The sequence below is a fragment of the Ambystoma mexicanum genome, chromosome 5q, assembly GCF_040938575.1.
Source record: "Ambystoma mexicanum isolate Mex_15411 chromosome 5q, UKY_AmexF1_1, whole genome shotgun sequence".
Taxonomy (NCBI): Eukaryota; Metazoa; Chordata; class Amphibia; order Caudata; family Ambystomatidae; genus Ambystoma; species Ambystoma mexicanum.
The window spans coordinates 913187073-913203384 of record NC_090933.1 but is presented as its reverse complement, the minus strand read 5'-3'; the positions used below and the strand labels follow the sequence as shown (position 1 = coordinate 913203384).

General features: G+C 47.5%; 1 protein-coding gene and 1 non-coding gene across 2 annotated transcripts in view; both read left to right on the top strand.

Moving 5' to 3' along the window:
- Positions 1–16312, top strand: part of STK3 (serine/threonine kinase 3) — a 1834661-nt gene that overhangs the window by 403383 nt on the left and 1414966 nt on the right. The gene's annotated exons all lie outside the window — the stretch shown is intronic.
- LOC138499027 (U6 spliceosomal RNA) lies at positions 5781–5892 on the top strand. The gene has a single exon (XR_011279080.1). It is a non-coding gene; the product is annotated as a U6 spliceosomal RNA (small nuclear RNA).

The following is a 16312-nucleotide window of genomic DNA, read 5'->3' as shown; positions in this document are numbered from 1 at the left end:
AGTGTCGGAGGTTCGCCAGCAGGTTTCCCCAGCCGAGGAGCATGGGCGATGCTTTCTCGTTCCCCTGGGAGGGCCTGTTCCTATATGCGTTCCCTCCATTGCCGCTGCTGATCCGGCTCATCAACCAGCTCAAGAGGTCACGGTGCAGGATGATTCTCGTCGCACCTGCGTGGCCGAGGCAGATATGGTTCCCGGACCTTCTGGACTTGTCAGCGTCCCCGTCAATCAAACTGCCAGTGGACGCGGATCTTCTCTCCAGGGAAGGAGGCGCCATCCTCCATCACGACCCGAAGTCGCTGAACTTGCAGGCCTGGCTCCTGCAGCCTTAGAGTTTGGAGGTTACGAAATACCGGCCGACTGCAGAGAGGTTCTTGCAAAGGCCAGGGCGTCCTCAACTCTTAAATGCTACGGACACAAATGGAAGAGGTTCTCTGTCTGGTGCCACGCACAGAAGATTAACCCTCTACGGATTACGGCTCCCCAAGTACTGCCGTACCTGCTGACGCTGGCCAAGGCTGGACTGGCGCACGCTTCCTTCAAGATTCATCTTGCTGCGATCTCCCGATACACCAGAACCACGGGACGGTCGTCTTTGTGGTCTCATCGTCTGGTGAAAGAATTCATGAAGGGACTGTTCAGATCGTTCCCGCCGGTGAAGGCCCCGGCGTGGGAGCTCAACGTGGTGCTGACCAAGCTCATGGGACCTCCGTTCGAGCCTCTGCACTCGGCTCTGTTGAAGTTCTTGTCGTGGAAAACAGCGTTTCTTGTGGCCATCACCTCCGCACGACGGGTGGGAGAGATCCAGGCCCTTTCCTGTAAGCCCCCGTACTTGACTTTTCACGACACGAGGGTAGTGCTCAGGACGCACCCCTCCTTCATGCCCAAGGTGCCTTCGGACTGCCACCTCAACGAACCCTTGGTGTTGCCTGTTTTCTTCCCGTCGCTTTCGTCGCCGGCTGAAAGGACTTTGCACTCGCTGGATGTGGCTAGAGCGCTGAAGTTCTACGTGGACCGCACGAAGAGTTTTCGGAAGACGTCACAACTTTTTGTGAACTTTGGACCTGTCAATCAGGGGAAGGCTCTCTCGAAGGCTTCCATTTCCAGATGGCTCTCCAGCTGTATCATGTACTGCCATCGGTTGGCAAACCGACCGCTGCCTGGCCGTCCGAGAGCCCATTCCACCAGAGCGATCGCAGCTATCACGGCGTTCCGATCTGGTGTGCCCTTGCTGGACATCTGCAGGGCTGCTACGTGGAGGTTGACGCACACCTTCACGAAATTCTACTGCGTCGATCGGGATTCCAGGCAGGAGTCCAGGGTCGGCCAAGCAGTGCTGCGCAACCTGTTCGCCTAAGGTGAGCCTGGTGAGGAGGTAAGAATTGCTTAATGTTGGGTTTTGATGTAATGCTTAATGTTGAGCCTTTGCCACCTCCCGTGGTTGTGCATGTGTGTACTGCTATGTATTCTTTTATTCATGAGCATGTGAATCCATGCCAGACCCCATGCTGGAGAAGGAACAAGTTACTTACCTGTAACTGTTGTTCTCCAGCATGGGTCTGGCATGGATTCACATGCGAACCCTCCCGCCTACCCCTCTGCGGCTCTTCACTTGGTCATACTGCCTCTTCACGGGCTACCAAATCTGAAGATGGCTGCCAGAGGCGGGGCTTAGGGAGATGGCAGTCATTGGCTGTGGTCAGTATGACGCAGAGATCAGTGATTGGTTACTACTACGAAAGACAGGTCAGAAACAAAACTGATACTGATTTTTCTTTACCGAGGATTCCTAGCCTGACGACGGGGAATATTCATGAGCATGTGAATCCATGCCAGACCCATTCTGGAGAACAACAGTTACAGGTAAGTAACTTGTTCCTTATTGCCGCTTTTGTAAAGTGATTACTGAAAGAGACAATGCAGCATATATTGGTATCATGTCCAAATCTGAATGTACAAAGAAAGTTATATTTTAAAAATCTTTTATGCTTATACAATGATGCAGGTGATGCTAAGATTTGGCGTTTGTTGTTCTCTACAGAGAGAATAGCTGTCATGAAAGCTGTAGTCCAATTTTTAACATGTGTTTTACCATCAGAGCACACACTGTGAAGAATTAATCATTTTGATTTGGTTAAATTCCAGATTAAGATGGAAATTATGAAATGTTTCTAGCCTTCTAATATATTGTATAAGATTATGTTTATCAATCATGATTTGAAGGATTTAAGAAATTTTGTTTTGAATTGTTAAAAAATGAAATGTTCCTCTTTTAATATTTTATGATCCTGTGTTTTAATTTGTATAATTTGTGATGAAATGAATAATCTGTATTTGAAAAGTTGATTCTTCAGCTAAATCAAATAAAACATTTTTAAAAAAAAAATACTTTAAAGAACTGTGCTAGAAAGTTTTCATTTTATTTTTACCTTGTTATTGTTTTGGGAGTACTCTAGAATGTATGTTAATAGCTTTGATTATATCGGATTGTTATAGTGTCATTGGTCTAATTTTATTTTCTAACCGCTATGTATACAGCTTGCTCCTTTTTTTTAAGGAGAAGTAGCTGCTGCTCGCTGGTTGATGTCTGATACCCAGCTGTTTCTGCTGATTAAGTTCTTAATTTTGTGCAGTGCATTTATAGGATCAGTTATGTTACCATGGATTATCAGGTCATTGCTCAAACTCTTCAGAAATTGTCACGGTGTGACCATTATTCTTGAAATTTATCTGGCTTCTGCCAAATCCTATTAGCTCCGGTCTTCCTTAGTACCGACCAGCCTTCCATCATTTGAGTCATCGTTCAACCGAGTAGATTTATTTTTATACTTGTAGTAAGCTACATGCAACTGTGGTCTCGGATCACTTGAGGAAGACCGCAAATAAGACAAGGGTAGATTAAGTTTGTGGCTTTTCTGGTCCAGAGGACTGTTCCAAGTTGAAAGAACGGTTTCAATCGGTAGTGAAGGAAGGAGAATGTTCCATAGTTTGGCATTGAGAAAGGTAAAAGCTCTGCCTACTATTTTTGGATCTTTGAAGTGTTACGGTAGTCTGATGTTGGTAGGCTGCAAATTCCTAGAGGGATGTGGGAAGGAAATTTGTCATTTAGGAATTCAATGCCTTGGTCAAGTATTGCTTAGTGTAGAGTGTAGGCTGCTTTAAACTGATACATTTGAAAATCTTCATGCAATGGAGGGAGGATAAAGCGCTGACAGGTGTGTTCCATTTGGGCAAGACGAAGGAGAAGACAAGCTGCAGCATCCATGATGCTCTGGATTTGCCACAATTGGCTTTTATTGGCTTCTCAAACAGAGGCTTTTGCCCTATTCAAAGGAAGATGATATTGGTGTATTTGTGGAGTTTACTCTAAAACGGAAGGTGACAAAAGAGAAAATGGGGTGTAAAGGTTTGAGTTTGAAGAAGTAGGTGTGAACGGTGCTTACTTGGTGAGAGCAGAGAGAAACTGAACCTGATTAATGCTGAATAGCAGGGTTTTAGAAGACTTGGCTGGGGAGGGACTGGAGACAAATTCTGTATGATTTGAGTGCAAGTACCATTGCGCTTCTACTGCCAGAATACAGGGCTTATTTCGTACTAACTAGTCCTATAATAAGAAAAGTACAGCTGACTCCATAAAAGGTGTAATGTTTTTGAAAGAGGAGTTGACTGTGGATTTCCTAGAAAACTCCTAGGATAATTAAGCAATAAATCTGAATATACATGAGGACTACATCTTTCTAGCTCCATTCGTTCATCAACATTTTCCAAATTGTCTGAAATCCCCATGTATATTCTTTCTAAAGCATCTTTTTTTTCGCCTGCACTGCATGTTCCCCACTTAAATTGTTTTATTTGTCAAGTACACAGGAGCTCAAAGAACGCTTAAGGGTTTGACAGGCTTCTACTTTCTTGATTTGCATATAGGAAGACAAAGCAACCTGAACAATAAGGAAAGGTATTCAACAGAGTAGTAAACAAATTCTTGAAAAGCCATACTAATTTTTCCTGTAATCTTAAATCAAGAGTGCTCTGGGTCCTTGAGAGTGACCATTATTTACAACTTCTGACTAAACACAGTGATTGTTAATAAAGAGCTTTGAATTGAAGAACGTCTGACAGGCGGTCCATCTGAAAAATACACAATTCCCTTCCTTGTTCCATCAAATACCAGTTTGGTTTTTACAAAGTGCAAAACTGCCCAGAGTAGAATTGAAGGTAGCTATACTTGAGACCACTCTGCTTCTACTGAAGCTAAAGGACACATTCTAAAGCAAGGGATGTGGGGAAGGACATGTGCTGGCAGAAATACCTAGAGACGGGAGCAGCGGCAGTGATTTTATAAATAGAATTTAGGTATAAAAGAGAGACGGAACATGTTGCAGTTCAAGTGCTCATTTCCTGAGAAATTAGGGAAAATGTAAGGTTACCTAGTACAGCTGGGGAAGAGCAAAGCCCAAATTGCGGTGCAGGAGATGCTACAAAAGCGCTTCAACAGGCAGCTGGTAAGCAATGGTAAACCAATGTTGCTTGAAAGATTTTAGTGCTTATGATGTAGTAAAAATTGGGATGTTCTGCTCACTTTGGCAGCACTTATACTAAAATTGGAACTCGCGGGTTGTACAAGAGATCATGTGCCACTCGAATTTTATTAAACCAAAGGGAATGAGGCCTGTTCTGTTCCTACTGCTAGGATATTCTTTGCCCTATCTAGAAAATAAAAGTATGCTCATAAGGATACCTTACAACAAAACTCAGTCCTCTGTCAAAAACCCTACCACACACACAAATGATTAACATAAACTCAACCAGAAAGGTCTGCAAATGGATTCACTCTTAACCCTGGTAGTGGTGGCTGGCTTCAAACCCCCACCCAACTGTCCTTCTGGTCTTTCTCTGGTCCAGTGCCTGTTTGTGCAGTTCAAAGTGGCTCTGTATTCTTCCTCGTTTCCTGGCAGTGACTGGTTCCTGGCCCCCAACCAAATGTGTGTCTCTCTGGCCACGTGCCTGATTGTACAGTCTACTTTCTCTTTTTGAGAATGGATATTCTATGACTTGCATGTGGGCTGGACTACGGTTGCTCTCAGCATAGCTTGGGTTTGCAGGCCTTGCTCCTCCTCTTGGGTTATTGATCTTCTCACCGCACCTTGCGGTACTGTTTCCTTCTTCTCCTCTTGGGTAATGACTTTTCACTTCCCTCCTTGGGGTACTGTTGCTTCCACCATGCCTTGGGTGCTATTACTCACCCCGTCCTGGGGTCTGGTATCACTCACCCGCTGTGTCTCTGCTCTTCTATTGCGCCTTGGTGTCCTATTACTCTCACCATCTTCTGTGGTCTCGGGTCTGTCTTTCCTTCCATCCTGGGCTATGGCTGGGTCTCTTCTCCCCCTTCTGGGACAACTGTGTACCTTTTGTGCTGTAGTGGTGCTGCTCCTCGGCTGGTGCAGGACCATGGACTGGCTTCTCGCTTAGTGCTCCACATCAGTTTGGCATCTCTGCCGGTCTCCGTGGGTGCCATGAGCAGCAGGTGCCTTCTCACCGGAGTAGTCTATGCTTCATACCAGCATTTCAAAAGGGTCTTGCATGCAATTGTCTTGCTGAATTTCCATATAACCAACAAAAGAATTGGACTCTGTACCAGAGGGAAGATGAATAAAAACGCATCCTCGGGATGCCTTGTCCTCTAAGGGGGGTGGGAGGGTCCCCCTAGTGGGATCCTGCTTTCCCTGTCGTGTATGGGTGAGTTGAGCATAGCTAGCTCACCTCCCTAGTTCCAAAGCGGGTGACTCCCCTTTGGGGAGAAGGGGCAAATTCCCTGAACTACGATACAGAGAAGATTACCAAGTCCCTTGCACAAGGATGACACACACACACATACGTGAAGTGTTATTGATATTGATATTTATATTCTATCGCGCTCATACGCAAGTGTGTCAGAGCGCGACAGGGCAAGGGAGGGGAATAGGGGAGAACAAAACAACGATCTTACTAGGCACAGTGGCATTGAGAACGCGCAAGGGGAAGGGGAAAAGTGCATGGAAGGGGGAGAAGTGGAAAGTGCAAAGCAAAGGAGAAACAGATAAATAATAATAAAGGTAGTGCAGCCAGAAATGTGCAAGTGCTAGGTTTAAAGCAGCAGACAGGGTAGGTCTGATAAGTGCAGGAAAAAAAGGGCGGGGCTGTATGGGTACAGATACAGACCCCAGTGCAAGGGGTGGCCCGGAGGCTGTGTGGGAGGGTGGCAGGGTGAGCAGGTACCTGGGCCTGGAGGACAGAAGGGGGACAGGTGCACGGTGCCAAGAGAGAACAGATCAGCAGGGGAGAGGGGGAGCGAAGGCAGAAGAAAAGAAGAAGGTCTTGAGGTGCTTACTGAACCGGAGATGGTTCGCCTCATGTTTTAGATTGGCAGGGAGGCTGTTCCAGAAGGAGGCCCCAGCCGAAGATAGAGATCTACCCCCAGCTCGTTTCTTTGAAAAACATCTGACCCTGAAGGAGTTAGAGTTGGAGGTAGAGGAGTGAAGAGCTCGAGGGGGAGGTATTTGCAGAGGGATAGCTGAAGGTATTTTGGACCCAGGCCCCAGAAAGCTTTGTGGACAATACAGAGGGTTTTGAATTTAATCCTTACATCCACTGGGAGCCAATGGAGTGATTTCAGAGCTGTAGAGATATGATGCCAGGGCTTGAGGCCAAGGACACGTATTGCAGTCCTGTTCTGGATTAGTTCCATATTGGATTTTTTTTTATTTTTTTAATGGAATGTTATTGCTGTAAGAGAACAGCAGAAGTTTCTTTCTGGAGACCACTTAGTAGAAAAGGGCATGAGGGAATCCGGAATATGCACGGATTATGTAAAATATTTGGAGAATTACAGGAGGACTACTGGAAATTGGAGGATCTTCCAAAGGTTTTCATTGTTAGATTAGTGTTCCATGGAACTTTTAGAGTGTTTGGTGTTTGAGGGGCGTTTTCAGGTGGAGAAAGTATTGCAGACAATGGCGTGTTTGCACTGCTGCACGCCCAGGCCTAAAGTGTGCTGGGGGAATTGAATAAACTATGTACGCCCTCATTTTTCTTTACGTTGTATTCATTTCTATTCAGCGCTATGAGAGGAGGTTAACTTGACAGTCATTGAGGAGCCTCTGGCTCTCTTGCTAACATTTGTTGACTATTCCCCTTGTGTCCATGGGCTGTTGCTCGATCCTGCCTAAGGCCAGAGAAAGATAAATGGTTCCCTGCAAAATAATTAGCTTTAAACCATATTTTTTACCCAGGCTCTTAAACTGAGGATTGTTCCTCCCATGCTGGAGAGACAGGGAGCACATAGCATAGCGGGGTGGGGGCAGGGGTTGCAAAGCCTGGTCGGCAGCCACATTGGCTCCAGTGTGTTTTTTAACAGGCTTCTGTTGGGGGATTGGGTGCAGGCGTTGTTGGAAAAGGTTGCGGTGCTGCAATGCAGAGTGTAAATCTCCACTCAGATATTATATATATATATAATATATAACGGAATAGCACAGTTTCCCAAACACACTGACGACATCTCTCATGTTCACCAGAGAAACTAAATAATACCTGGGCACTCGTAGATAGTGCTTTGGTGAAATGAGTTTTAATACATAAGGTGCATCACATCACATTTTAAAAGATTGGCAATTGGCATAATCATGGTGAATCAAAGAAGCTCTGTTCACTCACCCTTTCCGGGTTCAAAACGCCACGCGTTCCGCTCAGTACATGAGCTTCTTCAAGCTAGAATACTATTACAGACTCTTTACAAGGCTCCTGCGATGGTATGCCCACCTCTGGCTATCACATGACAAGTCCAGAGTAGTATTCACTAATAGTGCTGCTATTTTAGAGGGTACTACATTATTTCATAAATGTGAAAGTATTACTGAATGTATGTCTATCCCATAACTGTAATGTCACCAATGATGGTTCTTTCCGAAGTTAGTTTTACAGGCTACATATGGCAAGCTCCTTGTATAGAATATCAGAAAATATGGCAAACATTCGGCGCAAGTGCACTTAAATATTTATATTGCCGCGATTGTGGGATCAAATGTCACATTCTAATGGATTGTGCCCTCCAACGTATTCCACATCTTTGACATGTAATGTCCACAGCGGTGTAGTTCGGAAACTTTTTCGGCAGAGGGTGTCCTGTGTTGATGACGTCAGGTCGATGTCCCTCAAAGGCCTCTGTCAAGGGCGACATCACCGGATGTTATAAATAGGATGCACAGCGCCCGTAGCCTCAGTTCCGTTTTTTCCGCAAACGCATTTGCTTCGTAGATTCAGCGCGCCTCTTGTTTTCCCTTGTGAAGATGTCTTCTTGTTCGACCCCTCCGACTCTGCGGTCTGGCTTCAAGACTTGGTGGGACTGCAAGTCTAAAATGTCGATCACCGACCCGCATCGCATTTGTTTGTGGTGCTTGGGCGAGAGTCACGACACCAACGACTGTTCTAAATGCCAGTCGCTGACAGACAAGGCCTTGCAGGAGCATAAGGGAAAGCTTCAGGTAGGTAGAGGTGGTAAACCCAGTAAGTCCAGATGTACTTCCAAGGCCAAGGGTTTGTCCACCGACGATTCGAGGGGCGAGACTCTGCGTCAGAAGGATTCTCAGGGGCCTCTGTCCCGGAGTGGTTCCCGCCATTCGCCCTCCTCATATGGGCATTCAAGGAAGCGCCGTCACCGATCGCCTTCCCCGTCCTCGGAGGAGGATGGTGCTTCGAGCAAAGTGGCTTGCCCAATGAAGTCCTCGACTCCGGAGTAATGGGCTGCCTTTAGGGAGCAGATGTTGGCGATTTTTCAATTGCAGGGCACAGTTACGTCCGCCCCTTCTCACGGAGCCGGCAAGGAACGGTCTCGAAAGGTGGCCCGCACACCTTCGGGATCGGGTCCTTGGCACAATCCTCATCAGGAACCTTAGAGGTCCCGTTTGGACAAGGCTCAGGATGGTTGCAAGAGACGTGCTTCCAGACCTCGGTCTTCATCCCCGGCAAGACCGCAGAATCCTGCTAAGAGCTCGAAGTCGGCGTCAGCGCTGTGTCTGTCAGATATGGACATCAAGCAGTGCCTTCGTATCAGCCGTTGGCGCCGAAGCCATCGACGCCCTCGTCGCCGAAGCCATCAGCGCTCTCGATGACTTCGGGGCTTTTTGGCCGAGAGTTAGCGTCAGAGATCCCTGATGTTGTGGATCCTCCTAGGAAGGCTACTTCCAAGTCTGTGAGACCGGTGGTGGACTCCATACCCTCTTCTGTCCCGAGTCAGGGTTTTTACCTCCCTCTGGATGACATTTATCAGGAGGAGGAAAGGTCAGACTTTGATGTGGACCCCATTGAGCCTGATGAGGCTCCTGTCTTTTCTGGAGACAGTCATTTGGAAGAGTTGAGGCAAACTTGATGCCTGTGCTTTGGACACTTCTCTGGAAGTGGAATTTGGCAGGGCTGAGCCTGGGGCTCATGCGGAGTAGTCCTACAGGATACTCATGGCTAGGGTCACAGAGTGTCTGGGCTGGTCCAGTCCTCCGGAGGCTTTTGTGCAAGATGATCTAACAGACATTTTAGATCAAGGTCCATCCTCTGACCCGTTGTTACCTTTTCATCTCACTTTACAGAAAAGGATGGCGGCTGCTTGGCAGTCACCGGAATCTCTTCTGGCTGTTAACAAATCGTTGACCAAGAAATACCACCCTTCCGGTAGCGACCCCAGCTACATATCTTCTCACCCCACTCCCGAGTGTTTGATGGTTCAGGCGGCTACAGCCACCTTTAGGCACGCGGTGAACCCTACCATCCCTACGGATAGGGACGACAAATGCTTCAACGGTTGGGCACGAAAGGTGTTTTCTGCAGGGAGTATGGCGTTGAAATCAGCCAACTCCACTTGTGCCTTGGCAAGATTTTCACACACTCTGTGTAATTGTTTCTCTTGCGGCTGAGCATATTGCCGAAGGGGAGGAAAGGGATGGTTTCCATGCTTTCGAGCAAGATGGCAAGGATGCCATGTGTGAATCCCTGCAGTCGGTTTTGGACACGGCTGACAGTGTGAGCCGGTTCATGCCTGCGAGCACCGTTATACGCAGGTTTGCGGGGTTGCGGAAGTCTGGTTTTGCCCTGGATGTGCAAGCCTGTCTTTTGAACACGCCCTTTGATGACGCGCTTTTGTTTGGCAGCAAGGCTGACGAGAGTCTTGAGAGGTTGCAGACCTCAAAAGCTGCAGCAAAATCTTTAAGCGCACCTGTGCGTCAACCTCTGCCTTTTCGTCTAGGAGACAGCAGTGGAGGGGGAGGTTCTTTTTGTTACTACTCCTTCTTTGGTAGAACGATAGGAGCCACCAGTCAAAGGGGTCCACGGAAAAGTACCCGTGGTGGTCGGGGAAATATAGGTCTCTTTGCCTTCAGGCGCTGCCGCAGCTACTCCAAAACAGTCATGAGGCCATGTCCCCAGGTTTGCCGGTTGGGGGCCGACTGTCCCAGCATCTCGAAGAGTGGTGAGCCATTACTTCGGATGTGTGGGTCCTGGATACAATATCCCACAGCTACTGCCTTCCTTTCCTACAGCGGCCTCACGACAATCCACCGAGGAATCTCTCTTTGAAGCTTCCAGATCCGCTCCTTGTGCAGGAAATCTTGACCTGGCTAGAGAAAGGTGCTATAGAACTGGTGCCTGTAGCGGAGAGGAACAAGGGATGGTATTCCCCTTATTTTTTCATTCCAAAGAAAGACGGGGGGGATTGAGACCCATCCTGGACTTGCGTTGGTTGAACAAACTTCTCAGGAAGGACAAGTTCAAGATGATCACTCTTTCTCAAGTCCTCCAGGTCCTTCAACTTCAGGATCGGTTGGTGTCTCTGGACCTTCAGGATGCTTACTTTCATGTGCCGATTCATCCAAAGCACAGGAAGTACCTGAGGTTTGCCGCTGGCGACTCGCACTTTCAGTTTTGGGTCCTGCCATTCGGATTGACCTCCGCCCAAGGGTCTTCACCAAGCTGATGGTGGTGGTGGGCAGCATACCTCAGGCAAGGGGGGGGGATTCACGTCTACCCCTACCTGGACGACTGGCTGATCCGGGCGCGTTCTCCCGAACAAGCGTTGGATCATTTCGATCTCACGTGCCGCTCCCTCCACAAGCTGGGCTTCTCCCTCAATTTCAAGAAGTCACATCTCGCACCTTCCCAGCAGCTCCAGTACATCGGGGCTGTGTTGGACACGTCTTTGGGGAAGTGCTTGCCTCCCAAGGTAAGGGCTCATCGCATTTTGCAGATGGTGGACAAGTTTCAACATGCCCAGAATCTCCCGGGTTTCGAATTCTTAAGGTTGCTCAGCCTCATGGCATCCTGCATTTTTCTGGTGCCAGAACCCAGGCAGAGAATGAGATCCCTGCAATGGGTCCTCAAGATGCAGTGGTTGCAGTTCTCGGGCAAGATGTCGGATCCCGTTCAGATTCCACTCTCGGTCACCCAGGGACTTCTGTAGTGGGCCAACGAGAGGAAACTGATGAAGGGAGAGCTGTTTTGGTAGCCATGGCCGGAGGTGACTGTAGTGACGGATACTTCACTCACAGGATGGGGTGCTCATGCCGACAACTTGGCCGCCAGCAGTCGTTGGTCTATGTCGGAGTCCAGACTCCACATCAACCTGTTGGAGCTGTGGGCAATCGGGCTAGCCCTGAAGGCTTTTCTGCCGTCTGTGCGGGGGAAGAGTGTCCTGATCATGACGGACAACACAGTGGCCATGCATTACCTCAACAAAAAGGGGGGGTAGGGTCACTCCCGTTGTGCAGAGAGGCAAAGCAGCTATGGTTCTGGGCCATCCAGCAAGGAATTTCACTCTCGGCGGTTCATCTTGCTGGAGATGAAAATGCAGTGGTGGACGCTCTGAGCAGGTAGAGCACGATCTCTCACGAGTGGGAGTTGGCTCAGGAAGTCCTTCTGGAGATCTTCGCCCTTTGGGGAACCCCAAAAGTGGATCTCTTCGCCACCAGTGCCAACCGGAAGTGCGAGAGATTCATGGGAATTTCCTCCGACAGGAGCCATAGGAGACGCATTCGTAGTGGATTGGTCATTTCCACTGCTGTATGCGTTTCCTCCAGTCCCTGTCATTCCTCAAGTGTTACAGAGGTTCGGATCCCACATGATCCTCATTGCTCCGGATTGGACCAGGAGAGCGTGGTACCCAGACCTTCTAGAAATGTCATCTGCCCTCTATGCCGTCTTCCCTCCCGAGAGGATCTGCTCTCCTGAATGTGGTGGTCAAGTTCTTCATCCAGAGGTCAGGACTCTCAACCTTCATGCTTGGTATCTGAAAGGTTGATATATAAGGATTGGGACCTCCCAGATGATGTGATGGTGGTGTTGCTTTCAGCCAGAAGGCCAGCAACAAAATCCCTGTACCTTTGGCATAAGTTTTGCGACTGGTGCAGAGGACAAAATGTTGATCCTTTTCAGTGTTCCATTCCAATGGTTTTGTCTTTCTTACTTTCTTTGGCCCACAGGAGCCTTCAAGTAAGGTACCATTAAAGATTACCTGGTGGCGCTTTCTATATTTAAGCGCTCATCTGAAGAATGTTCTTTAGGATTCCTTTGATTTCTCAATTTCTTAAAGGACTGACTGTGTTCTCGTCGTCCCCTTTCCAGTGCCGATTTGGGATTTTAATTTGGTTTTGAAATATCTAATGGGTGCTTCATTTGAACCTTTGCACTTTTGTCCTTTGAGATTATTGTCCTTCAAGACTGTGTTCTTGGTTGCGGTTACTTCTGCTCGCAGTGTGAGTGAATTGCAGGCACTCTCATCTAAGCCAGCCTTTACTGTGTTCCACAAGGACAGGGTTGTACTAGGGGTGCGTCCTTCCTTTCTACCTAAGGTAGTATCTGAATTTCATTTGAGCCAGAAAGTGGATCTTCCTCCTTTCTATCCTCCTCCTCATCCTGGTAAGGAAGAGGAGCGACTCCATAGGTTGGATCCTAGGAGTGCTCTGAGCTTTTATATTTCTAGGATGTCCAGGGTCAGAGTGGACGATCAACTCTTTGTGGGGTATGTTGGACACTGATTGGGCCAGGCTGTTACCAAAAAACCTTATCCAGGTGGATTATCCTCACCATTACTGAGTGTTACCGATTGGCGGGTAAGGACCCTCCTGAAGGGTTGCAAGCTCATTCCACTAGGGGCGTGGCTACTTCCACAGCCCCCCAACGGGGTCTTCCTATTAGGAATATTTGTGATGCAGCCACATGGACTTCTATCCACACCTTTGTTAGACATTACTCCCTGGATACGATCCATAGTCGACATATGGCCTTTGGTAAAACGGTTCTTTATTCCGCCTTCTGAATGTTTCCGAACTACACGGTTGTGGACATTACATGTCAAAGATGTGGAATATGTTGAAGGAACATCCAATCGAAAGATTGTTACCAGTTGGTAAGTAACTTGTTCTTCTGTTGCAGCCAATATCCTCAGGGTAAGTAATTGGGGGTTGTCCGGCAGCCCAAACTACGCAGCATCTGTCATTAAATGGGTCACATCTCCATTGTCCACCCCATTTATATAAACTGAACTGTACTGTTGTATATCAGTAATGCATTTCTAAGAGGGGCCAGTAAGAAAACGACTCAAATTCGAAAGGGACCTACTTCATTATGAGCAAGGGAGGATCTATACCTTTGCCAAGAGGTTTTATGGAGCCATCAAAGCTAGACTCTTCAATCCAACCACAGATCTGAAACACACTGGTGAACCTTGAGAAGATCCCATCAGCTCTGAAGTAGAAATATCAGACTCTGAAACGAGAACAGAAAAGATGCATTTTTTAGACGAGTTAAGGTTGCTCCACATGGACAATAAGATGGACAAGTAAGGGCTAGGCAAATTCACGGGACGAGGAAGAAGCACAGAAGTAAAAGTAGGAAAAGCAAACCGAGACGAGGATGTCGATCAAGGTGGAGACAATGTAACCAACAGAATAATGATATCTGGGAAAGGTCAGAGGGGGAGACCACAGAGAAGGAAGACCTACAATTGAAAGTCTTTAACATCTCTTGCAGACTGCTTCTGCCAGTTATGATATGACATTTGTAACGCGCCTATCCACAAGTGTTTCAAGGCGTGGCGAGGCAAGGAAGGGGGAACAGAGGGAGGACAGATCTTACTAGGCCAAGTGACATTGAGATTGTGCAAGTGCAGGGGGGAAGGGGTACGTGCCATGGGAGGGGGCAGTGCTGTTCATGGGCTCACTGCAATAAGAAGTGCGGCCAGAAGGTGGAAGGTGCAAGGGTAAGTTCAGACAGCAGGTGTTGAAAAATGCAGATAGAGGGACTGTAGGGTTACAAATAAAGACCCAAGTTCAAAGGTTGCCGGGAGGCAGTGCAGTGGGCGGGTAGAACCTGGGCCCGAAATCAGAGGGTAGCCAGGTGACCAGTGCAGTATCCGGTAGGAAATCAGCAGGGGAGAGGAAGAGAGAAGGCAGAAGCAAAGTGGAAGGTCTTGATGTGCTTCTGGAACCAGATATGGTTCTCCTCAAGTTTCAGAGTGGCTGGGAGGCTGTTCCAGAGGGAGGCCCCAGCCGAAGAAAGAGGTCTACCACCAACTCGTTGCTTGGAGAAGCGACTGATCTTGAGGGAGTTGGAGGATTTGGAGAACAGCTTGAGTAGGAAGGTATTTGCAAAGAGAGAGTTGGAGATATTGAGGACCCAGGCCCCAGAAGGCTTTGTGGACAATGCAGAGGGTCTTGAACTTAATCCTTGCAGCCACTGGGAGCCAATGCAGAGATTTCAGTGCTGGAGAGATATGATCCCTGGGCTTGAGGCCAAGGAGAAGTCTTGCAGTCTTGTTCTGGATGAGTTGCAGAGGGCGGAGAGTAGAAGCAGGCAGATTTAGAAAGAGGATGTTGCAGTAGTCCAGCCTAGAGAGAACCAGAGTTCTAGAGACAGTTAGCTTCTGGGGCAAGCAGTTGAAGAATCTGTTTTAAAATTAGGATCATTTTGTTCCACCTTCGCCTATGATTACACAGCAACCGGAATAGAATTATTCAAAATTGCTCAAATGAAAATTAACCAAATGTTATTCCACAAAAGTGGATGAAGGAAGCAAAAGCCATATCTTGGATGATAGAGAAGTATCACCCCGGTCGGTTACTGACCTAACTACCCTCACATGCCTCACTATGTTAGAAGATGAATTCTGCCCCTGAAGAGAATATTGTGGACAATAACACCTTGCTTTATCGATATGGCATCTATACGGACATAAATAAATATGCGGAAATAAGTGAGTTTGGCGCAGGAGTTTGTGGAGTGGCTAGTGGCAGTATGCTGTACTTTGAAACTCTGCTGTGATCTCCATTTGCTGGCTATTGTGATCTTAAGGGTTGAAGACACTCCCACACATCAAGGATACAAAATTACTCCTTGGCGCCTAGGACCGGCACGTGAGTTTGGTGCAGGAGTTTGGTGGAGCTTGGCAGAGTGGAGGCGCGACAATGGTCTCTCATACACGACCTTGAACGCGACACCAGATAATGAAGACTCGACCTAACAAAGCACTTTCGAACCAACGAGTTCCCCCACGAACAGAAGTTAAATTTCAAGCGTTCCACAACATGAGTGAGAACAGTTTGAATGACCGAAAAGTAACCGATGATACCCATTGTACTGAGTGATGGGACAGCGGATACGAACTGCCGCAAGATTGAGAAACCTTGCCTAATGAATTTCCCCAGTCAAGCAACTAATGCATCTGTATGGCATGTGTATCCTCTGCAAGCAGATGAGCCCATATCATCCACAATTGAAGGAAGCCCTGCCGCTCTGTATCTGGTGGATGACTGTGAGTTAAGGACGACAGGCAATGAAATGGAAAGGAAACCAAATGAAACCTGTACGACACTATTAACAGCTTTACGAAGGCAAGCTGCAAGAGCAAAATCTAAATGGCAACAAAGATTTTCTTCCATGAACAGTATGGCAAATACCATAGATGCCGTGCAGTTGCCAGAGATCCAACGTGCGGCACGATTATCTTTAGACATCACAGAAATTGAATCACTCCTGTCCAACCACGAGAAGCGGAATATCATTTTTGGTTTTACTCTCCCAATACTCGCAAGAAACATTGAAGCAGAGTTGACCTCAACCTCACTATATCATGGTCCTGGTTCAATACTTGACACTGATCTCAGCACCCAACAGGAAAATAATGATATTGTTCAAGTCAGAACGCAACATAATAAATCTTCTAGAGAGGGAGATGAAAGAAGAATGTGTGAATCTAATGGAACCAAATGAGGATATTCGTAAGAGAGAAACGCTGCAGAGCTAA